Source organism: Trichoplusia ni, chromosome 6 (assembly GCF_003590095.1).
Source record: "Trichoplusia ni isolate ovarian cell line Hi5 chromosome 6, tn1, whole genome shotgun sequence".
NCBI lineage: Eukaryota > Metazoa > Arthropoda > Insecta > Lepidoptera > Noctuidae > Trichoplusia > Trichoplusia ni.
In genome coordinates, this window is record NC_039483.1 from 13,953,640 (window position 1) to 13,978,626 (window position 24,987).

Consider the following 24,987-nt stretch of genomic DNA (forward strand, 5'->3'; position numbering starts at 1 on the left):
GAAGTTGAAGGGGACAAATTTCCATTCATCCGAAGACATGTCCCTAAAGAAATAAATCACATTTCAAATAAGCGCCGAAAGGTAAAATGCAAACAGAGACGTTCGTCCTAACAAAATAAGGACAGTAAACATATATAAATGCGGTTCTCTCAAGGCGCTGGCACTCAAATCTATCTCCCCCTACCAATCCTGCTTCACTATAAAACAATGTATAAAGGAAATATTTCCCCAAATGATTTCACATCGTTTCAACCACAAAAAACTCGAGCAGTTGAACGAGATCGAAAGTGGACTGGTTAGTTTATTCATGAATTCGGCCCCAACCGAAATCGAGCATCAAGTAGGTTCTTATACGTCAGTTTTAAAACAACTGGCTTCTCAAAGCAAATCAATGTAAGTAACAGTAAGCGAGCCAGCTGTACAGTAATTACTAAATAGATATTCGAATCCAATTTTTGTCCCTACTTATTTATTCATTGTCTATTTCGATTTCATTTGGTTCGACAAAGAACGTCTCGTTATCTGTTTCCTATTAAACTGTAATAAGCTGTTATTTTATAAGAATTCTTCGGGCTTCCCTAATGCGAGGATCTAGCTACCTGCGCTGCACGCGCCACGATCTCACGGCCGAAACTTTTTGTGTTAAAAAAATTGAAACTTTTACAACCTCTGTTTTTTTGCGATCTGTTTTTGTTTCGAATGGCACTAACATATTTTGAGTTGACTTAGGTTTACAAAAAAACCGTATTATAATCTCGAATGAATATTCGTTGTTGCGTAATGTAAAACAACCAGTAGACGTCCACTTGAATCGATGACATCACCAAATAAATCTGTCCGTCTGTCGAGGAATCGGATAGCGATGGCGGGAGTCGCCCGGATCCGGTTGTTAAGCTCAATCGAAACTATTTTTATTACGCTTGATGTTAGCATAAAAACTATTTTTAATATTACATACATGACTCGAGTGGTGAGTCTGCCTACAAAAATCAGGATATTTTTGTTTTTAATTCTGTTTTTATTGATAATCTCAACTACATATCTCCTTGATACGGAAAAAGCAAGTTCGTATTAAATAAATAAATCTCATACTAAATAAACCTTTAAGAAGTCACTTCCTCGCATTAAACTAAGCTATCAATTCATCCGGACCTAGAGAAGCGGCCATCAATTCAGCTAACGCAGACATATTCTGTTTTATAGCACTCGGTGTCTAGTTTCAACAAGTGTCAGAATTATGTTCGGGAGACGTTCCAAAAACGTACACGAAAACCCCGAGTGTGACAAATAGAGGTGTCCTCGGAATCACGAACCTGATTTAACCTTACCTTATTCATTTCCTCGTGGCTCATACGTAGATACGTACAGAACACGGTAGAATCTAGACGAGATTGTTATATAATACAGTCTTTGATACCTCCCACAGGGGTATAAAACTTGCTCGAATGCCTGCACTCCATCGCATCCTATGGGACGAAAGCCAATTACATAGTTGCTTACAAGATATAGCTAGCAAAGCAATATGATCCGTCTTTCGCGGCAGTTTTCATTCGAAACTTGGATGACGAAGAAAAGTTGCTAAGTATCACTTGTGCCGCGACAAGGGTGTAAGGCGCAATGCCACTGGGGACCTAAGTTCTTCGTCTATACTTTGAAACATTCCTTAATGACACTAATTGCGATTTTCTCTTTCTTTGTTGGATGGAGTAAATATGCGGACGTGACTATGAAAAGTAACATAAGTAACCTCTTTGTTCTTAGGCTTTTCAACGCTATGTTTAACTAAGTATAAGTACACATTTGAAATGCAATCTAAGTAAGTGTTTAAGAACAAAGCTCGTAAATACGATGAACTAAGTGAAGATATTCGCCGGAAAAGAAACGAAGAAAAAATGCAACAATGAGAAGAATTAATGCTCTTAAATTTATGATAATGTTGATTAATTGCTGTAATTTATACTGCGCAAGCCCTCTGAATTCACAGTAAGTAATGGAAGTATCATAACAGAGTATTACGGTGCTTCAAGTATTCAACAAACAAAAATAGAAACTTTTCCTAAACTGGGTGCTTGAAACAAACTTTACACAACATCACCCGTTGAACTTTGAGTCGCATGGATTTTGTGTACATTGGTTTCGGTTATGCACTCTCTAATGTGCACGCTTTAATTTCGTACATAAATAACTTGAGTCGACTCCCGCGACTGACATTTGACCTCGGCTTAAGTAATACATGGCATGGCGTTCATTGCTTTGTTTCTTAGTAATAATTAATGCTTAGTGTACTGTGCTAACGATGAGACGTAAACAATTGGCATTGTTCGAATGAGCTGTAGAGCATTATCTATTGAAATCATTTTTATTAAACATTCTTGTTAATAGTGATTCTATGTATAATTGTGATCATGGTTTGTACAAATTTATTTTTTCACGATCATCTGTGTATGTATACTACAATACATATTATTATAATCAGTTTTGAACAAATTACTATTTATTTAATAACGTTTAACTCACGCGTATTTATCGGGATCGTCCGACTAGTTTCCTTGTAACCTTGTACCGGATACCTTAATCATGAGCTTATTCCAGATTCTGAAGCATGTTTCCAATAAATACATGAAAGTAAACAATTAAAAATATAATTAATGCAAACTAGTACGTTAACCGTTACAAAACCACCAGATTACTCGCAGACTGGCAGTGCCTAGATTAAGATAAACAGAACCATCTATTTACAATTGTAAACAGGTCTTGCGTCAATACGGCCTGACCACCCAAACACCTGACTTACTGTGGTGTACTTAACTAAGATACTTGACTGACTAAACAGTAAGTAACACCTACGTACCACTACCTCCCAAATATAACTGCGATTGTGGAAAAGAGATACCTATACGCCTTGTAATGCGCTGTCACGCTTCCACGGCAATAAAAACGATACTTTTAGGTGTAATGGTAGGCCCCGTGATTGAGCAAGCGACTAGAGGTGTTCAAATATATTAATCCGTGAATGTCGTATAACTGGAATCCAGTACTGGACTGGAAGATTCGACCAAACTAACCGGTTATGGTAATGCAGGGTTGTATTTGCTAAAGGTCACATTTTGTGGTAAGTTTAAGTATTAAATAAATTATTTTATGATTGCCTCTGTAAGGATTACGTGTTTTATTTGTGTACATGTATTAAATAATTTTATTGAAGGAATACATTAAATACGTTTTTTTTGTCTTTAGTGTTCGTTTTATTCTGGTTTTATCTAGCTTAAATGTTTATCCCTGACCTAATTACTTAACGCATATCGACCTCCACGCGTATTTTCAATACCAGTAATACTCAAAGCTCAAAATTCACAAAAAGAGCTTTCTATTTTTTTAATATTTTTATGTTTTAAAAGTAAGTGTAAAAATTACTCACTTGTAAACAACAATAAATTGCATATTTTATTTACAGAGGAGATATCGTAAATAATGTGTCGCAGGTAAAATAAATATATAACGGTACTTTCACGTGTGGAACACCGTATGAAAATATTATTTCGTGCACTCTAAAAGATGGGGTGTCGCTCTGTCTTTAAAAATTCAACAAACTTGCTGAAGAGGACCCTATATCATTGTAACTAGACATGGAAAGAGCACGTTTTAGTTTTAAAATGATTTCACGATAGAAATACTAGCAAACACGTTACAGAAAAAGGAAAAGGATTTTTCGAGGAAATACACGACTGGGTGTGATTTAAAAAGTAAAAATTACTCAACTAAGGGAGAAATATAATACTATACATTTAGATAATATATTTATATGTACTAAAATTCAATTTAAATATGTTTGTTTGTTTAATAATTTCGGTTTCGACATTTCTACGGAAAGATATTGTACACGTGTAGTGTACAATCGATAACAAAGATGTTTAGTTAAAATGATTACGAAATTAATTCATGAATAATGCATGACGAGATTATTCATCAATAAGTCGATTCCAATTCAAGAATTTGACTCATAACAAGTTTCAATACTGGAATTATTTCTGTGGGTAATTCCGTATGCTGTTTATTTTGAACGTAATATGATTATCACGTTTCGCTTAGCACTTAAAACTTCACATTACCTTCTTACCTGAGAATAAATTAAATATTTCTTAAGATCTAATTTGACCCTATTGACCTGTTGAGAGTTTGGCCTTGATAAAAATTTTCGATACTTTTAGCAATCAGAATATAAATTATACGTGATGTTCGATATTGGTAATAAATCTATCTGAAATATAATATGACAGAACATAAATTATTTTTGGTGTAAGTTGTCTCATTGGTAACTTAATATGTCAAGCAGTTTTTTTCGTCGATGATTAAAAACATGATTTCACTTTTGTTTTCGTATGTACTGTATGTCTTGCGTAAAGCAGATCTTTTGAAGTACCGACATCGTGCCAGCACTGACATTTCTCACAATAATAATTTTACCTATTCTCTGAAACTCGAACTCGTAAGTTATTTTGTTATTATTTTCATGTGTACGCAAACATACTATCTTTTGATATAAAGGAATGAATATCAAGTTGAATACGATACCTAAAAAGCGCAACAGAAAACATTTTATCCCGAAAAACTTTCAACGCAAAGTTACAAACGACAGCCAGATTAAAAAAAAACTTTAAAAAGTGAAACTTGTGTACTTTTTAATGACTTTTTGGGTCCGGGGACGGACATACCGAAACCTGGATGTAGGTACATGTATATTTGATAACGCTAATTCCTTTTGATACTCGACAAGTAAATTAGCAAGCGTACCGTACGTAACCACATTATAGCTGGTCTGTTGTTTGCCCCAGCTTGCACCAACACTGGATTAGTGTAGCTTAAGTAATTACAACTGTACACCACATAAACTGATATACGAAAATCGACTTTATGTCTTGCGAATAAAGATCTACCAAAGACGAAGCAACCTACAATGGGATTAACAAAAACTAGCGCAACTTAATCTCCCGCCAAAACAAAGGTTATGTAACTTCGTAACTCTTTGCTTTCGAAGTGGATGTAAATTTTTGAGGTTGAGGTTTTGTGTCAAGGGCAGTGACCTCTCGATAAGTGGTAGACAGCTGATTGACATGAGGTGAGCGATGGTAAGTTATACTGCAAATATTGTGGTTATTATTCCATGGGACCAGAACCTACATGCTCAAATATTGTTGACACTCAAGGACAATAAATACTTCCGTACCCTCAAAATCTTGTTAGGATATCTTCAATTTGATTTAATTATACAAACATGGCCCACGTTACACAATATGGTATTGTTGTTGAATAGTAAATAAGATTCATGTTAGTTGAAAAGTCATTTAAAGAAAATAGCAGTGGTTAAAATACACTTAGATATATGATCAGAAATATTCAGCAAACTTTTTTATATCTTATATTATATTCATATTAAAACCAAAACCATCCTACTTGATATTGAAACTTATCGACCACTATGAAAATGTGAATATATTTTTGGAACGGAAATACTTTTGTCTATGTATGTACCTACACAAGCGAGTGAACCAACAAAATCTATTCGAGAGTATTTGGCAACAGACTAAAAGCAAATATGAGAAGATTTCACAAGTAAATATGTGTTTTGTGTTTGAACTTAGATACTGTATACTATATCTTTATGTACCTAGGTAAACTATTTCTTAAATTCGATTACATCGATAGATAGGCAAAGTATGTAAGTTGGAAGAAATAAATATATAAATAAGTATGTTGTTGTATGACATCTGTAAAAACCTTTTTTGAGAAAGAAAATTAATTACGTGACATCGATAAATGTTGAATTATACAAATTCAATGCAAACATGACGTTTCCATCCCGGATGCGCTTGCGCATCGACGTAATTCGTTTTTGATTTTGTGATATTTATATTCAGAACAAAAAGTATAGCTATTAAAAACAAATTGAAATGTGTTTCAAAGATACTGTCGACCTGGATGTCTAGAACAGACTTCCGTCGCCACTTGAAGTAATATTATTGTATTCGTTGAAGCGAGATGGCATAATGCATGGTGTAGAGCGATGTCTCTTTCATAACCGCAGCAGTCTTATTTTAAAAGGTGTTTGTTAGTATGCCCTGAGCCTTGATACAATATTAGTTGTATGTATGTATCCTTTTTGGTGTCACGTATAATATAACCTTAATATTATCAGCAGTACTTAATCCAAACCTTACATTTAAGGCAAGGAATATATCAGCTCTTAACTTTTTGTGCCAATCCACTGTCCGTCGTCCAAGCGAAGGGACATTTTTTTCCATCAAAGTTTTTTTTTAATCGAATACAAGAGCATCGATTTTAACTTAGCACCCGATTTTGTGCCAGTGACTTTTAGATAAATAAAAGAATGCTTAAGGGTAGATCGTGTTCATTTTTTATATCGTACAGTCAAAGCCAAAAGTTTATAGAATTGACATTTTTTTAAGTCATTATTTTTAATACACGTCTCGTTTTAGTGACTTATAGATTACTGGTTTCTATCTACATATTCGTCAATGAACTGGAAATACTAACATAGACTAAGTCTTTATTACAAAACAATAAGGTTTATTTTTAGAAAGGAACCCACCTCCTCGGAAGCTGCTTGTTCCAAAGAAGAATTGACTAATAGTAATAACAACAAGTCAAACATACCCGCACTAAAAAGGTTATGTCACTTCGTTTACAAGACATGCACACAGACAACTTCAATAACTAATATGATATCATACCTCAATTTATAAGATCGAATTAATTCTTTGGAAGGTAAGTAGGTAGGTAATAGATCTTATCTAGCTTCTGTATGCAAGTCTGCATATTAAAGAAGCTTTGTTAAGAAGACTATAGGACGTACTAATAAGTCGTAAAGTAATATTGTTGCTTATGTTGGAAAGAGATGGCGCTCTATATTGTGTATCGCGCTGTCCCGCTTCCACTACCATGATATTTCTTTTAGACGTGGCGGTAGACCCTCCAGTACATACATATGATGTTAGCTTAGAGTTTACCGGCTAATGAGTGAAGGTAGTCTTACAAAGTAGGTAGGTAGTCACCAATAGAAGTAAATCATACCTGAAACATATAGGCATCATGCTTCCATAGATTTTTTATAGTTTTAACTTATATCGATATGACATTATAATCCGAAAACAATGTTCTCTATTTAAAAAGAAAAGTTTTTTCGTAGGCAGTGTCGTTGTACAACAGCTTACCCAGATTAATACTCTCCTATAAGCGCCTTAATGTCCAAGCAATAAAGTTGAGATTCCAATGTTATATATACTGATGTGGTTGATTGTACCGTACGTACTACGTGAAGAATTTCAATGACTATTTAAGGTTATAACGCAGCACCTTTACGATGAAGTTCAATAACCTAACTTAGGCAAGACTCCCATGTAACTCAAAGTTAAATAATTCCTTAGTTGTATAAGCATCTACAATTCTACATACATGAGAGCTAGGGAATACATAGGTACTCTGTATCTACCTAATAGTTAAATAGTTATCGCTTTTTAGAAGAACATTAAATATTTATTTTTATACGCAGAAAATTTGACTAATCAGATATCATTTGCTATTAAATACGAATAAGACAAGTGAAAATTTTAAACCTGCGACCAAAATCAAACCTGTGACCATGTGAATATTGTGTATACCTTGGTACCGGGTATCTATCTCAAAGTTAATGAATACCTTGGTACAGGGTGTGTATGTAGAAAAGTTAAATAAAACCTAAATAGTAGACACCTACTTGGTACAGTCGTGTACAGTCGAGAGTAACAAAGTACAGTCACATATCAAGTAACCAAAAATAAATTCGACGTTGTTTTGCGGTCCCCGAAACGAATGCTCCGTGAGGGTAGAGATCAACCCACGCAGGTGTACAATTTCATTTAAAGTCTCTTAATTAAAAGAATCTCCAGGCAATAAACCTCAGTTTAGAATGAATAGGTACATACATCCATCTAGTATCTATATATGCCTACGGCTAACTTTTACTAAAATGTTTTTTTTTCTAAAGCATTATTGAAACACGTTCTAAATAGGATAGGAGGTGGCAATACTGACCTACGATTTATTGGGTTGAATGTTCCTGTTTAGTAACGACGTCAACAATTTGTTTATTTATAGGTAGGTAGATTTGTGTAGGTATATGTTAACCTACTAGTAGGCAACCTACAGGTAGGCTGAATGTAGAGCCTCAATAGTAATCAGCAACACTAAAAAGTCAGCTTAAAAACAAGTTTTATTAACAACGTGTTAATGTACATTCAGGACTAAATAAGTCTAGACAATACTTAAGCCAAATATAGTATCATTCAAATAAAAAAAGCAAGGTATTTTAAAACCAAATAAATACGATGGAAGTTCGTTAAAAACTGAAAACTCTCTATAAAAGAATCGGCGCGCGCCTCGTTTTTGAAGTCCATGTTCAAAATAATAATAAACTTTGAACGTGAATCGTCAAACGTCACTTGTGTTTAATTGGTTCTGCTCCTCAAACCAGTCTTCAATTAACAAGAGTGAGCGAGAGGGAAGACCCTTGTGCGCTCCCGTAGTGACGTCATTTAATAGTCAGACCGATCTATTGAATAAACTAAGCAAATCCAATAAAAAAACATAAAGATGATTTCAAGGGCTCAACAAAAAACCAAGAGCACAAGTAAAACTAACTTTTATGATTTATTTTTATCACCTGCAAACTGCACGTGTGTCTCGCCGGTTTCGTAAACTTTGTTGTATACACGTAGATTATATAGACAACAAATAGCTATTATAGATAGCCTACTCGATCATAAAAAGAACTCAAATAGAAAACTAATAATTTCCAACCAACCAAGTAGCGGATATTGCGTTAAGAACTACGAATTCGCAGAGCAGTGTGAAAACGAAAACTAAACTCACTCACCTTTGTAAAGAAGTTCTGTGCGCGCGCAGGTAAAACACCGAAATCCCACAGGTGAACGTTATCCTTGATTCAAAATTTGAAAAAAAAATATTCGAAACGGTCAACCGGCTCAGTGACGGCGCGCCTCTGGTAGACGCTCGTGCGTTTCTGTTTAGCGACGCACCACAACAAAACTACACCACTGTCACAGTTTGTTTATAAAATTATGAACCACTTATTAATAATTTCGATGACCCGAACTGCGCATGCCCGTGCAACACGCGCCTGTTTCGAATAAGGTTATGTTTAAGTTGTAAGCACCTCCTTTTGGCTTCACTTTGCCGGTAAACGCACTTTACACTAGTTTCCCAGAAGAATCTTATTGGAACAAATCCGTGCGAACTTTATTCCGATAACGCAAACACACGAATCACTATCGGAGCACTCGTAAAGTTATTCCCACGAGAATTCTTTATTAGTACTATCAGAAACCGACACTGTTGCACCTATTTGACGATCAGCCGGCTCTACTTGCAGCAAACGAAGGCCGTGTACGTATAATAAACACTTAAAAACTCCGGAACCGGTAATAATTTGATTCCGCACGTGAACGTGACACTGTCAAAATATATTTTTTGTAAACACAGCAACACCAGAAACTCACTCATTTACGGTGTAACATCCCATGTTTGTGACGCGACGAGGTCCGAGTGACAAATAAACGAATAGAAAAGAAAATAAACGAAGAATACTAAAGTCGTCGACTGTGAAGCCGAGCGTCCGACACTCCTGCTGAGCGCTGTACTAAACGCGAGAGGCCGCGCGACCCGCTCCGCCCCGCGGCCCGCGCGCGCCCCGCCCGCGCCCTGCGACCCGCGCTACTACACCGTATGAAAATAAACGTTACGTTGAAAAAATCACAAGTGCACAGGGGAAGAGCAGAGAGCATAGTTCATCCCTTGGTGGTTGTGCAAGTTGTCCGATTGTTTGTTTGTTTAGGTAGTTTTACGGCGGCAGGCGGCGGCGCGGCGCGGGGCGGGCCGGCGCGGGCGGAAGGCATTCAATTAATCTGACAACACGTGCGTGATGCACCCTCCCGCACTCGCCTCAGGTTATCATACGATTCATTGACTAACTCCGTTACTCCTGTTTTCGCTAAGTTATACAACTTTCAGAGTCAAAAAAATTACAACAACTTACCTGTTTGACTTAATAAAGTATTTTAAATTGAATAGGTGCTGTTGATAACAAATTAATGTAGAGCCGTCGATTTAGAAGATTTTCTCAAGTTTACATTTTTTTTAAATAAGCCTAACGTTTTAAATATTGGTATTTTAAAAATTCTAGATATTTATTTTCAGGCAGACAGTGTCTTACAATAAAAACTTTTAGGTAAGTAGCTAAATAAATAGTTTTCTTCTCCTTATTCAATTACTACAATAGCTACTATAAGGGCTCTGATTTATTAAAATTTTGTTTTAATAAATAGGTACCCGCTTAGATACTTAATCCGACTTACACCTTTACAATATTATTATCAAATCATAGTTTTTTTTAAGTTACATACTTAGTGGAAGTATAAACTTTCTGCAAAGGCAAAGAAACTAATATGAAAAAATAAAAATGTAACCATTTTACAAAAAATATAATTCCCTCAATTTTACAATAAACATAATTAATAATAAGACGCAAGAGTAAAATCATGTTCAAATTTCAATTAAAAATTTTCACAAACAAATTCATCTCTAATTAAGGGCAAGCAGATAAATTAGTCTAGTTCGCATTTAATTTAACAAAATGGTAAAATCAAAAGTAACATGAAATTAATTAACCCTTGTGAAAAGTTCGCGAACGTGAGTTGCGTATTAAATTCGGTCAATCGCTCGTTCATTCATGTACTGAAAGCAAGTTTCCTAACATGAATATCGTAGCGCTTTTAATGAATGGCTAAGAGGAAATATTTCCATATTCATCGCTCTTTGGAGTTCAAAAAAGATGGCCGCTACTGTTTTATATGTTTTTTTTTATCTTAATATATTCATCCTTTATTTGAAACACAAAAAGCGTGTAAAGATTTTAAAAAATCCCACCCGTTCATAATATGAACAACATTTTGTGTCTTCAATCTTCAGGTGTTAGTTAATGAATTAATTGTCTCTTTCTATTCACGGAATTACTTTATGGGAAGTTATCCTGTCTTTTTTTAAAGGCGGAGAAACAGCTCGAACATTCAGAGGTCTTATTGAGAACTTCAGTCTGAAATATGATGGGGCTATCCATCCACACCACCTTTATTATATTCCCAAAAATTAAAAACCGACTCTTTCAAAAAATAAACATGTCAACCAGCATCAAACAAAAGGCATCCCGCATACCAGTTATACGGGTGATAGGTACCAAAACTCCGAAAAATTTACTTCTCCAATCGCCTTTAAATTGTGTGAGAAACATGCGTGCGAAAGACAGAGATAGAACGATTTATCTTCGGAAACTATCTCCCCTAACGTCACATTTGACAGATACTTGACACTTGTGATTCAATTGTTATTCAGTTAGAATAGTTTTTGTTTGCGCATCCATTTCTTGTAGAGTATTTGATGGATTGAATTTTTAATCCAAGTGTAATCTTATCAGAAATGTAGGTAAATATATGTTTAAGATGTTTTATAGTACAGGCAAGAGATAAAGATGATTTTTTTTAAATATTTTTTGCTGTTTATATCGGCTATTTGGACTCTCAAGTCCAACCTATTGATATTCTTATTTGTTTCGATTTTTTAACATTTAATTTAAAAGTTTAAAGAAAAAATTTTAGATTCTGTACTACTACATGACGTACCGTATCCAAGTCGACGATTGGTAACTTCAACATACTGTACCGAAGAATTTTAATCTCCTAAGATATCTTGAATCACCGTACGTATAACCTACGTCAGACTTCAACTTTTTTATTATTATAGCTCACAGGAATATCTTCATTGAATATTCTGTCGCGTGACGTCACACGGTGAGCTCGATCTACAGAATGAGGTTTATATTTTCTCACTTATGATATTAGAAGTTTGTCTTATTTTGAATTCACGCCATGCCCATATGTATACACCAAATTACATTACATCGAGTTCATTTTTATGAGTAATTTAAAATGTGAAAAAAATTGAACTTTTAACATTGTTTTTGTTGCATTCCTTGAGGAAGTGTTTATAAATTCGCTTGAATAAAATCTTTTCCTTGACAATAATTTTTAAACCCCGAATCAGTGATTGCGACTACTGTGCTACAGTATGACGGGGGTTCGAGGTAACACAGCTTTAATTCCAACAAATAGCTAAAATTCTTCCAATAATAATTATATTAATTATTAATAATCGAATATTACTTCATGGAATACCAATATCAATGGTTACCTTAAATATTAGAAGTCAGTTGAATGAAGTAGTCGATTTCCCTGTGTGATGACGACGCCAAATTGAATGTGCGTCAGGACTTGGGGGTTCGATCCCCGCGTAGGACAAGCATTCTTGTGGTCCACGAACGATTATTACTGAGTCTTGGTGTCTTTGCATCAGACTTCAATGTTTCAGAAACCCTCAGTGATACTAAAATGTGAGAAAGCCTTTGCATCATTTTATAAGGAATCAGTCTCATAGTAACTAAAAAAATATTTACAACCCTTTCATTAACTTATAACCTTTTCACTAAACCAGTCTTAAATTTATTTAAATAAAATTTTATTGCTTAGGCACTACAGCCCTAGATTACGTAACTTGAAATTAAATTACATACTTAATACCTTTTAGAATTATTATTGCCATAAATATATCGAGTACTTTACGACTACGCACCTATAACAACCCGCAGTCATAAGCTAATAGCTATTTATCGATAAACGATTACAGTTGCATCAAACTTAGTCATAAAGTTATCGATATTAAATTATCGATATAAAATCGAGTTAATACTTAATAGTGACCTTCGTCTCTGAGATCAATATAAAGATATTGAAAGCAAAACGTTATATTATTAAGTGATGCCTTATCTTAAACCTGTTATAAGGAACTCATTTTTATGATGATGAGAGATTTGTTTTTTACTTTTCAAGGTGGTCATGACTGAGAATTGAATATTTTGATCGTTTAATGATAAAATATAGATTTGTTTAATTTAAATGATTTTATTTTTACAAATATTTTTTGTCTTGCAACTTGAAGCTTATATCATTATTTATAGCTTCTCAGGGAATTATGTATTGTAGTACATAATTCCCTGTACTTACCCTGTACGTACCTACAAACTTAGAGTTAGGTATATACTTAAAGATTTTTTCGCAGTAAGGATTTCTTAGATAAATATTCCCTATCCAGCTGGGCCGCAAAACAGAACGGCTTTTATTTACGTTAAATATGTATATTAAAAAAAACACTAAATTCTAAATGAAACATATCCAACAGCAAATTTTCTGCCAAACCAATATCTATAATAAACGTAAACATATTAAAACACTAGTATTCAGATATAAACAAACATACAAATAAGTATAACAGCTCTATTTGAATACCCTGGGCAGTCAGTCCAATTACAGACCTGTTGACTAGCCAATTATTCACCACGCCAGCATGAGCAAATTCCCAACCAAAAAGCAATCGTTGTGGTTAGATAAAGCTCTCCAGTGCTCTGTAACAGAAATACAGAACTTCCACCAAACATGGACACAGGACTGGAATCGGTTTAGGGGTTTATATCAATTATTTTATTAAAGTTTTGAGGCTATAATATGTGGCTTAAAAAAAACCGATATGTTAAAAATACAGTTGGGAGAAGTAGGGAGTTGAAACAGGTGAATTTTCCCGCGATAATCGAAAAGTAGCTTGAAACCGCATTTTTTTTGCAAATAGACCTAAAGCAGATCCTTAGTGTAAATTTTTTTTTATCAAAAAAATAAAAGAACTTTAATCTATTGAGATATCTCAAACCACCGTTAGTGTACCTTCTTACTTTTTTGCTTTTATAGCCTAGGAAATCTAGGAATATCAACTCAAAAAAGTTGAGCTCACTGAGTTTCTGGTTTTAGCCACATTCCAGCTTTTAACGAAAATGCATGGACCAAATCGTATATAAAATTCATTGCGGAATAAAAAAACTCACATCACTTACATAATTTGAATTATACGTGGGTTAAAGACCTCATCTATACTAATATATAAAGCTGAAGAGTTTGCTTGTTTGTTTGAACGCGCTAATCTCAGGAACTACTGGTTCAAATTGAAAAAATATTTTTGTGTTGAATAGAACATTTATCAAGGAAGATTTTAGGCTATAAACCATCACGCTGCGACTAATAGGAAAGGAGATACAATGGAAAGTGTGGAAAAAACAGGGCAGGTATAAATCATAACTTATATCTTCTAACCACGCGGACGAAGTCGCGGGCAACAGCTAGTCTTATATATTGAAGGCACACGCGTAAGTGAGTATAACACCGTAATCACTTGTTTAGTCCTAAATATAACCCGTCTTTTATATAATATTATGTACATTATTATCATAACACGTTCTCTTTGACTTTTTACTTACCACCTTCTTGGAAAACATGTATTTTTTAACGTAGGTAAGTTTGTGTGGATTAGTAAGCAACATTAAGCTATTTTATTTATGAACGTGCAACCTTAAACGATAAAAATTTTCAATGAAGACTTTGTTTTCCATTGAAATTTACAAAAGAAATCGGTAACAATAGGCAATAATTAAAGCCATAAAACTAACCTCGGTCCGTCGTAAAAAAGATTATAATTTGTTGCTTGCTTTGATTAAACAATTTAAAATACTTAATAAGTTGTTTCATTTAATATTTAATGTTGTTTGAATATTTATTAGAACACGGCAGATACCTACAAATTACAGTTCCAGTGAGATTTCAATATTAAGAAAAGGAGTGATATTATTAATCACACGTTTTAAGCAAACGTCAAAAGAATTCATAAATTCATATCACAAAGTATTGAATACAATTTCCATTGACACGTCACAAGTACAATTAGTATTCTACTCCAAAGGTTTACTTGTGATAAGGGCGTAACCATGGCAACCAAGTTTGTAAGCCGAGAAGAAATTTAAAAATGTATAAATATCTTACCGCGTCTGTCGTACCTTTGGGTCGCGTTTCAAGGTCAGACAGGTTTTTTTTTTGCAACACTGAGCGTTGAAACAAGCTTTTGAGGCTTGCAAATGTTGAACGCAGCTTTATACTTCAAATCAATTAATATGTGGAACAATTTGTTTCGTTGTTAAGAGAAATGTTATTGTTATTTGCGAATGCTTTTATGCCAAAAGCAAACTTTACTATTTTTTATGGCAATCTGCTGATGGGTGGAGTAATTTCTGCGTTCTGTAAAATAATTAATTGGTATTGGGAGTAATCTTTTTGAATATCTGCACAGTGATTTTGTGTACCTATTAATATATATTTTATTAGTGTGTCCCTTTTTTATTTTGTTACTAAACGGCTCTTACAATAAGAAATACACTTAATACCTTCTGTTTCGGGAGATTTCAAAAACATTCAAGTCACATGCACGGGTCACCCCGTCTAAGAACAAGCATTAATGAATCACACAAATGCTTGTACTACCCGGGGATCGAAACCGCGACACGTCAGGCACAGAGATTTTTGCCTTGTGACCTACACCACTCTTCCATCCTATTACACAAATTGAAGGCTTCATAATTAACAATTGTACGCACATAAGTCGCTAGATCCCGATAGAGTGAGAGTTGAGATGAGTACAACTATCTGTACCTATTTAAATATGTCACGTGACTATTGACGCAATATAACTTGTCTCAATGAATCCATTTGTATGGCACTTCAATACACAGATAATATAATTCCATTTCCAGTTTAAAACACTTGACTATTGGTTTTAAAGAGCCTACGTTTTTTTCGTTTATTTTCGGCCTTGTTTCGCCTCGCTTGGAAACAGTGCCTTTTTGTACGAGCAGATTATTTTTATAAATAAACATAATAATACATTTATGGTATTTTTGACTACTACGGTACGGTATTTTACCAAGAACGAGCTATATTTCTAAAGGAACGATGTAGTATAATGAAAAAAATTTCACAGAATCATATAAGATTATAAAGCTAAAAAGTTTTCTAAGTTAATATGATTCCTTAAGCTTAGGGACTGAAGAAAGTAAATTAAAAGAGACTATGGAATATAATGCCACGACCAATATAACTGTGACTGTTTTGATATAAAATAAGTTAATCTTCCATTCTCAACCTTAGAAGTAAAATAATAATAGAAGAAGTTTATAAACAACTTCACAACTAATTCCACAATCAGCTTCCATTTATTTTATCATTCTATTTGCGTGGTCCCATGTGTTTATCCAAACGAAAAGCCGGATCCAAAAACAGTTTGACATATAACTTACTTACCTATGACATCATTGGTCAGTATAACTCCGGTATTTTAGGTACAATAAGGATAAAAACAAAAGAATGTTGATACAAAAGTGACTTGTACCGAAAATAGATGAGCATTAAGTATTATTCCACTCGTACAACGGAAAGCTTGTTGATGGTATCCGCTTTTTCTATATAAATGTACAAGTATTTAAGAAGAAAGTGTAAATGGAACGAAAAACTCATGACAAAATGAAATACATTTAAAACTTATCCTCGCAAATCTGTAAAAAATACATAATTACACAATATAACAGGAAAAAAATACAACCGGCTGCAAATAAAAACTATGGAGCCAAACTTGATAAAAAATAAAACATTTCGATTGAAAAAGGCATTTTGAAAATTTGGTTAATCCAAAGTTCCGAGGTAAAAAAAATCAGACGTACTGACAACTTCCTCCCCTTTGAAGTAAGTTGAAAAGTAAACAAGTATACATAATCTAAAATTCTTGCAGAACTATCGCCCCACAAAAATTATAATAGTCGCATTTCATTAACAGAGATGGCGCTCTATACCGTTGGGTGCGCTGTCCCGCTCTAACAACTGCAGCATTGTATGTTGGTAGGCACCTTATTCACAAAAGTTTAATATGCCCGTTGCTTGTCAGTCTCTCCGAGTATAATATCAGAGGAGCTCACAAAGACTGGTATATCAGCTCATCATTTCAAACAGCACTGTTTGGCCTCAACTTCGCGTTGAAAAGGCATTTATGGAGGCAACATTATGAGCTCGTGTTTCCATCACAAACTATTTATATTTAATGTCTGTTAGCATCATAAACGGATGTTAACCGTACGTAATAAACAGTGCGTTACTGTAATTAACGTTTGCATTTTCATTTTAATTTGAATTCCTTTTTTTATGTTCCATGTCTCGCAATGAATCCTTTGATCTTTATTTCTTGTAGGTATTAAAATCATCTGCGTTCTTGCGAATAATTTTAAGCTAAATTCTTAAAGAATCTTCCCAAGAAAGACATGATGCAACTGTGTAACACTACATGTCTGATCTCACAATATCAAAGGACACTCGTGCAGACAAGGGAATTGAATTTCGTTAAGTGTTTACCTTTTTGCCGGCGACTGTACGTGCTGTCAAACATCCCGACTAATTCTGTTCCAATCTATCAGAAACTGGGTATTTGGGTCGAACATAAAACTTCTGTCACTCAACAATATTATCGAAGGACTCGTGTACTTATATTTTTTTTCTTTTAAATTTCTCGCTGACGTGCTAAAAGTGCTGACGCTTATTTAAGACAAGAGTGCCAACTTCCTCCACTTTGAAGAACCTGCCGGTATTGTATAACTCTATTAAAAAATGACAAGGATTAGTGAATTGGTAAGGAGTTTTAAGTACTTTTTTCTGCTAAGGTAAACACGCACCTAATGCAACGTATCTAAGTCGATTTTAAAAGTACTATCAATAAGTAGGTCAATGGTTATTGCAATTAAAATAACGTGGAAAAGTTCGTACGTTAACATATGAATGTTATTTTATTGTACTAGCGCAATCATAAAATGACTGCATATAATCCTAGAATCTAATAAAACCTATAAAATTATACTTACTGAAATTCCAAGTACTCACTCGTAAATTAAACAGGTATTTACAAGTAGGTTATTAAGCTTTTTGTTTAGGTAAATAACTTATTCCAATTATATTATGCAAGGTAATAAAATTAATATCATCATTATTGTAATAATAAGGGGACAAGGTTCACCAAGTTATTATGAGAACTGAAAGCACGATTTTTGCAAATGTGGAAGTGAGATAGAGCTATGTACAATGTAAAGCACCATCCCTTTCACACATACGCAACAGTTGTACTTTTAAAAACTTTTACGGGTACATGTCGCGAGCGAGGCATTTGTTTTTGCTTAAGTACATGGTAAACCTTTATTTATTTATCTATGAATCATATTCGTATTAACATGTCTGACGTTTTAAGTGGCGAATTAAGAAGCTTTCCACTACACGTTTGAGTAATAAAAATATAAATAATAAAACACGTAAACGTAATTTGCATTCCAACTCTTTACGTAGGTAGTATACGGGACATATTTTTATTAACTCCAGTTAATTTTCAAACTTCAAAAGAATGTTTTCATTACTTTTTTCAGGGTTCTGTAACCAAAGGGAAAGCAGAAACCTAATGATGAGGCACGAATCTCCGTATTTGCTAAAAGTGCTAATTATATCCCTAACCTGTATATCGTGAATTGGTTTATCTACTAGGTAGTTGAAATTTTCACTAGAACAACAAATGTTTTTGCCATGTAGTTGTATAAACATATGTCAATATATTCTAGGGAACTCTCAATGTCGCGAGTGTAACTTGACCAGTTTTTATTAATTAACTCCGCTGAGCTACATATAAAAATATACTTTCATCAAACTAACCCGTTACTAGGAAACCATCTGTAAATAAACACATAGAATATGAGAACCAGGCTTCTCGTTAGACTCCTCGTACTCATGTGTCCCATCCCCACTTGACACCAACGATCGTATGTAATATGACATAGAGATCCCAAATTGGCACTTTTGATCGCAATAAAACTGTCCCGAGAAATCCCATTTATTACTTAACACTTGGAACGAAATATGAGCGGCTTGTAACATTCGGTGACGCGCTAAAAATGCTTTATAGGCTATGTTTAGTAACGTTCCAAAAGACTCCAATAATTGTTAAGTCCATAATATTAATGTCTGTCTGCAGTCCCCATAAGTTGTAACATGAAGCCATAACTCCAAGTGTGTGCGCACCCTCGCGTCAAACTCTTGAACAATCTCGAGAACGCACGAGTGTTAGAACCTATAAATTATTTAGGTAAGGTAGTTTAAGTTTTAGCGGGTTTACACATCAATAAATAATCCTCGCGGAGGTGCTTACATTCCAGGCAAACTTAATTTATATCCCCTTCGTTTTACATGACACCCGTAAGTCAGCACAATGCGGGAGTTGCGAACCCCCGAGATCAAATTCGTCACCTGCGCAACTGTTTCCACTTTAAAACGATATCCCATTTAACTGTTCAAACACACCGACAATACCGATCGGATTCTATATACGGATGACATTATTGCCCAAATTAACGTAACGATGCACTCGAATGCAACTGCATCAGCGTGTAGTGAAATCAGAGCGGGATATTCATTACGCAATATTTTCCCCTACCCTAGAGAATCGCGATGAAGCGTATATAGAGGGAAAAAACGGCGAACTTCGTTTCACAAACAAAGCGCGCGCCTGAAAGGGGCTTGTGAAAAAACATTTTCATTGTGTCTGCGAGTCGCTCGATTTTTAATCTTCCTCCGCGTCCCTCTGTAAGTTTATTGTAAGCTTTGCGAATCAGTTGGCGACCATTACTAAACGTAACCTACGTTTGTCATCGACTTCTGGACGCCCACATACCGCCCAAACCTACTTTTCAATGCCGCGCGCCACTGAAGCGCGATCTGCAAAAATGAGAGTCGCTAGAAATAAGTGGAAAATACTGTAGCAGTTACCAAAAAACAAAAGGGACTTTAAAATAATTTGGTTTGTAAAAAGATGTTGTAAGTAGTCCTTAGCATAAACCTTTGGAAAATTACATTCGAGGTTAAAATTTTTTTGTCTTTTATATCACTTTAAGTTAAAACTTCGCTTAAACAACACTTCAGGGAATTTCTACTGGTTTCAATTTAAAGCTGATGTTTATGCTATAATCAATTTAAAATAAACTACGGAACTAAGAAACCTAAATTCAATTTACCGAGTGATAAAGGACCTTCGAAATGGGCCACATTAATAAATTGGGACCTAACTATTCAACTATCAATTCGCACTTCCTAAGGAGAATTCTTATTGGTACCAGCGTAACATGGTCTTTTGAAACCGCAGGGACCTACCATAAGGTAATATGTTTTGTGATAAGAGTAGGGGGAGTGGTGTCCTCAGTATTCTGGTCGGGATATGTGTGAAAGGCGAGGATCCACATGATGTCCGTCATGTTTTATTCATAGGCTGAAGACACCGATGTAGTGACGTAAACACGACTTCGAGATACAGTCATGCATTGATCAGTATTGTGGCGAATTGTTTGGATAAACAATACATATTGTGAGATTTGTACGAGTTCGATATAAAACAACGACATTTAGTATTGTTCGAAGCATCATCGAGCTTTTAATTATCAATGAAGAAATTCCGTATCGATTACAGTTCTGTAGCTCGAGAAAGTATAGAAGTTTCAGAGCAAAAAACTTATTACTATGAAATCCGATAGCTGACCACGGTAAAATGTTAATTCGAGAAGTATTCTTAGAAAACTGGTTAAGTTTACACTGGGTTTACAATTAATAACCACATTGCGTGTTATGTATTTTTTGTTTGGAAGTAAGGGTCGAGAAAAGTTGCATTAGTGGAGTAATTTGTAATACTGCAGCGAAAACATGAGCTGTTTATTGGGCTGCGTGCAAACTCCGAATACGGAAACTAAATGTGCTCACGAATTCTATGAGCAAGTTTCGTTTGTCTTCACATTAGATAGAGTTGACTTCGGCCACTTAATTCGTTTATGAGTCAAAACTGTGAAGCTGGAAAACCGCCGCAATGTTTGACTATATTAAGTTGCCTCGTTAGAATATATGAAAAAGTTATTTTTATATTCAATTTTCCAATTTAAAGATTTTTCTTTGAATCCTTATGTAATGCCAAATGACATTTATGTTTCTTGTGCGGGGCATTAGGGGATCCTAAGATTTGTTTGTTTGCTTGTGTTCGTAGTACTTCATCAATTAAGAAAGACTGGCCTGTCGGTCTAGTGGTTATGACTCTGACTGCTATACCGGAGGTCGATTCGATCGGGTTCGATTCCCACCCAGGACAAAAATGTTCGTGTGATATGCACGATCATTTGTTCTGTGTCTGGGTGTAATTTATCTATATTATGTATGTGTTTAGAAATATATAAGTATTTATATCAGTCGCCTAGTACTCATAATACAAGCTCTGCTTAGTTTGAGACTAGATGGCGTTGTGTGAAAGTTGTGGAATATTTATTTATATAAAAAAAATGTGCATTTTAAGTTCACCAAAAGTTTTTTTTTACATTAAAATAATGTATTGCAAAGCCAAGGTTAAATTAAGTGGTATTTTAAAATGGAAAAAACCTGATCCGTAAATCTTAAATTTCGTCGCTACTCAACAAAAAAAAATACGACGAATTCATCATTTCGCGTGTAAGAATACCTATAGATGTCTTAGCAACACATGTTTCTACTTTATTAGTTGTTCGATTAATTATTAATGTTCTTGGGATTAAGCTTTGAATTAATTAATGGTAAATACCACTTAACCTGTTTAGCCAAACAAGATTATATTATTGGTAATTCATATTAACAAGTGCCTCATTGATTTGATGTTCATCAAATTTATGGATTTGGATATGAGGTAATTGGTTTAACTCTTTTTATATCACTATTCTTACTATTTCTTAAGTTGAACATTGCTAATGTTGAAGAACTGAAGAAATCTTCAATCTTAAATCTTCGTCGCCCATGGACCAGTGATACCGCCTTACAAGTCTGCTTGCAATTACGGCCAGCGCCACCTGGAAAAAACGTCAAGGAATTTAAGGTAAATGCATGTTTGAATGAATTTTACGGTTTCGTAATTTCATATTCAAATGCTATTTCCCCTACGTGAAAGTTTTGTTTTTATTTGTTATAGAATCCATTTTTTATCAACCGACATGAAAAAGGAAGAGGCTCTCAATTCGTCTGTATTTTTAATATTTGCTACCATAATGTTTCATACTGGCACTGATTTTATTTTTTTTTGACGTGCAACAGTTGATGTTGATGACAGACCTTGAAAAAAATAAGGCTTAAGATAAACTTCATACGGAAGTTAGCAATCTTACATAAAAAAAATATTTTTCGTTTTTGAAGTAAACTGTATACTTTTGTTACCTTTTGGGTAGTTATCTCCTAAATGCAACAGTCATTGTCATTTCCTGCACTTCTTTGCCCGTACTTAATAAAAAAAAACGAATGATTGAATAAAACTACTAAAGCTCCGTGACTTTGCAATTTATAGTTCCAGTAGTGCACTGTGTTCACTACTCTATTGGTACTATTTTTTTTGTGAGTATTAAGCGAAGGAATCCTCGACGAGATTCAATTTAGGCTTTAGAAAACTTTGACAGCACACAAATGAAGCTTAAAAAAATAATCAAATGTCAACCCCAAATCCTTGCTTTATTACTTAAATTAAACCGCATAGTTAATACAAACGTTTTAAGAAATAAATTTAGTCCAGCACCACTTACTTCGAGTCTTGAATTATGAATAAAACATGGCACACTTCTTAGTGCGGCCGGCCATCTGTCTTGCGTTGTGCGACGGCACCTATCCATTACCCCGTGTTATTGTACTTCCTGCCTTATGCCACATCATTTTGTGGACCCTAAAGGGCCATTGAAGCAGGATCGAGTGTATTGTTAGTATTTTGCTTTATTGTTTCCTTAAGACCGCCTCCACAGAGACTGACGTAAGGTGACCCATTCACGAATGTATTTTTGGCTCCACCTTAGTCTTGTTTTTATTCGCATGCCTTCACGTCTTGGATAAATTATGCTATACTTAATATAGAATGTTGTTTGGTGCATCTTGTTCGTCTTTGGTTCGGTCTTGCGCACTGGAAAAAAGGAACAAGTAGGATGTAATCCAGTCCAAGGTTATATTTTTTCATAGAAATTACAAGTGATGTACATATTCCTCAAATACAATGTTGAATTATAAAATTAACTGAATAGTGTCATAATCAAGTGGTTAATTAAAATTGGGCTATTTTACATTTTTCTCTACACAATCGTCGCTGGGACCCGACGAAACCTTGCCATATAATTGATGAAGAAACTTGTCATGAGTCTTACTAATGAGCACACAGGTTCCTCTCAACAATGCGGATCTTGGCAATTAGCCGGGAAACACTAGAATAAAGAAAGGGTTGGACTACATACACGCATTCCCAACAAATGTACTCTAAGAGCCCAGCTCATTACCTGCAACTTCTTGGCGTATGTGCAAACAATGGTCACGCATTCGTTACGAAATCAAGACTCCTTTTGAAAGTGAAATCCTACCTTATCTCTTAGTGCGTAGATTTTATATTTGTTGTACAGAATAAACTTACTGTCCGACCCCTAACATTCTCCCGAGAGTTAACTTAAAGATACCTAAACATGACCCATTTGAATGTTCCATTTGAGCAACAAACATTTGGCATCCCACGTATTCCAAGGTAACGTATGCACAAACCGGATCGAAAACCCGGTTTTCCCTTATCTATTTACGGGTAAATACATCAGCATAGGTGTACGGCACCCGAAACCACAGGGCCATTACAAATAAAATTACTACGAAACACGGGCGCGCTTCAAACGCACTGGAATGGATTCACTCAATTTTGCGAACTAAAATATTTTTCTTTTTAAAATTCAATTGAATTAACTTTAATTGGAGTTCGATAGTGCATATCGAAGCTTTTGGGGTGTAATCGAACGGTTTTGTATTATTTCTGGGCGTTCGGTCATCGGTGCCGGTCGTTACAATGCAGAGCCGAAACTTTGACAAGCGATTTTTTGTTTACTGTTTGAACAGCCCGCACTAGTTTTCCAGTTTCCTCTATATTGTGAATGGGTTTACAGTCATGAATGTCACATGTGCTAACGCTTAGTAAAGGGTTGGAACAAATATTTGTCGACGATATTGAATTGTTTCCAGATTGGATGAAAACAAATTGAATACATGCAGTTACTCAAAAAACGTGTTTGCTTTCAACGTTAAGGTTCGTGACAAAATAAAAGTAGGTTTAAATCAAAATCACTTATTATATTTTTCTTTTCATTATAATTGTACTTAGCAATAACTTTAGGTAGGTAAATGTAAAATAAACACATTTCGTACATCTACATATTGTTTATTTTCACGTTGCTCCATGAAAGCTGAAGAAAGCGAGCCGAGTGTAAACATTGCTTTGTGCGGTGCATAAACACGGGTTCGCAAACATCGGTGATGCAAGCATTTGAGCTCATCGCTGCACGACATAAACTTTCACCGATATGAGTCCCTAGCACCAAAGTAAACCAAAAAATGTTGTGGGTTGTATGCAAGGATGTGCTAAAGGCATTTCAAGTAATAATTTATCAAGTTTTTGTATCGAAAGGCTAAAAACGGAACCCTATTACTGAGGCTCTACTAAATCCGTCTATGCGCTTAACAGGCCGTATTTCATGATAGCGAGGAGGCCGAAGCTTTTTACACGTCGGCCTCCACAAAACATGAGAAAGTGACCCAACGTGCATGAAGGATGCCAACGCATAGCCATACACAGACAAAATAAGTGGATGACGTTCAGGTTTAGCCAGTAAGAGTCTGACACTAATAAATTAATATTGTTGTATACAAAAGAAATAAGGATAAAAGGATGAATACTGCTTGAAAGAACGGTGGGTCAAGGTCATATGACCGGGCGATGTGCAGTTTGGCCCTCGCACGTGTAAAAAGTTTGGATGTTGTGTAAATTCTTGTTTCTGACTTGTAATGTCTTCATTCT

The 24,987-nt window shown here is 34.9% G+C and overlaps 2 protein-coding genes across 2 annotated transcripts in view; one reads left to right on the forward strand and one right to left on the reverse strand.

Annotated features, from left to right (window-relative positions):
* Nucleotides 1-9,752, reverse strand: part of LOC113495029 — a 349,076-nt gene extending 339,324 nt beyond the window's left edge. The window contains exon 1 of the mRNA XM_026873595.1: nt 8,930-9,752. The gene's annotated coding sequence lies outside the window, so the exon portion shown is untranslated. The remainder of the gene's footprint in view (nt 1-8,929) is intronic.
* Nucleotides 1-24,987, forward strand: part of LOC113495173 (odorant receptor 19a-like) — a 106,382-nt gene that overhangs the window by 28,219 nt on the left and 53,176 nt on the right. The window lies entirely within an intron of this gene.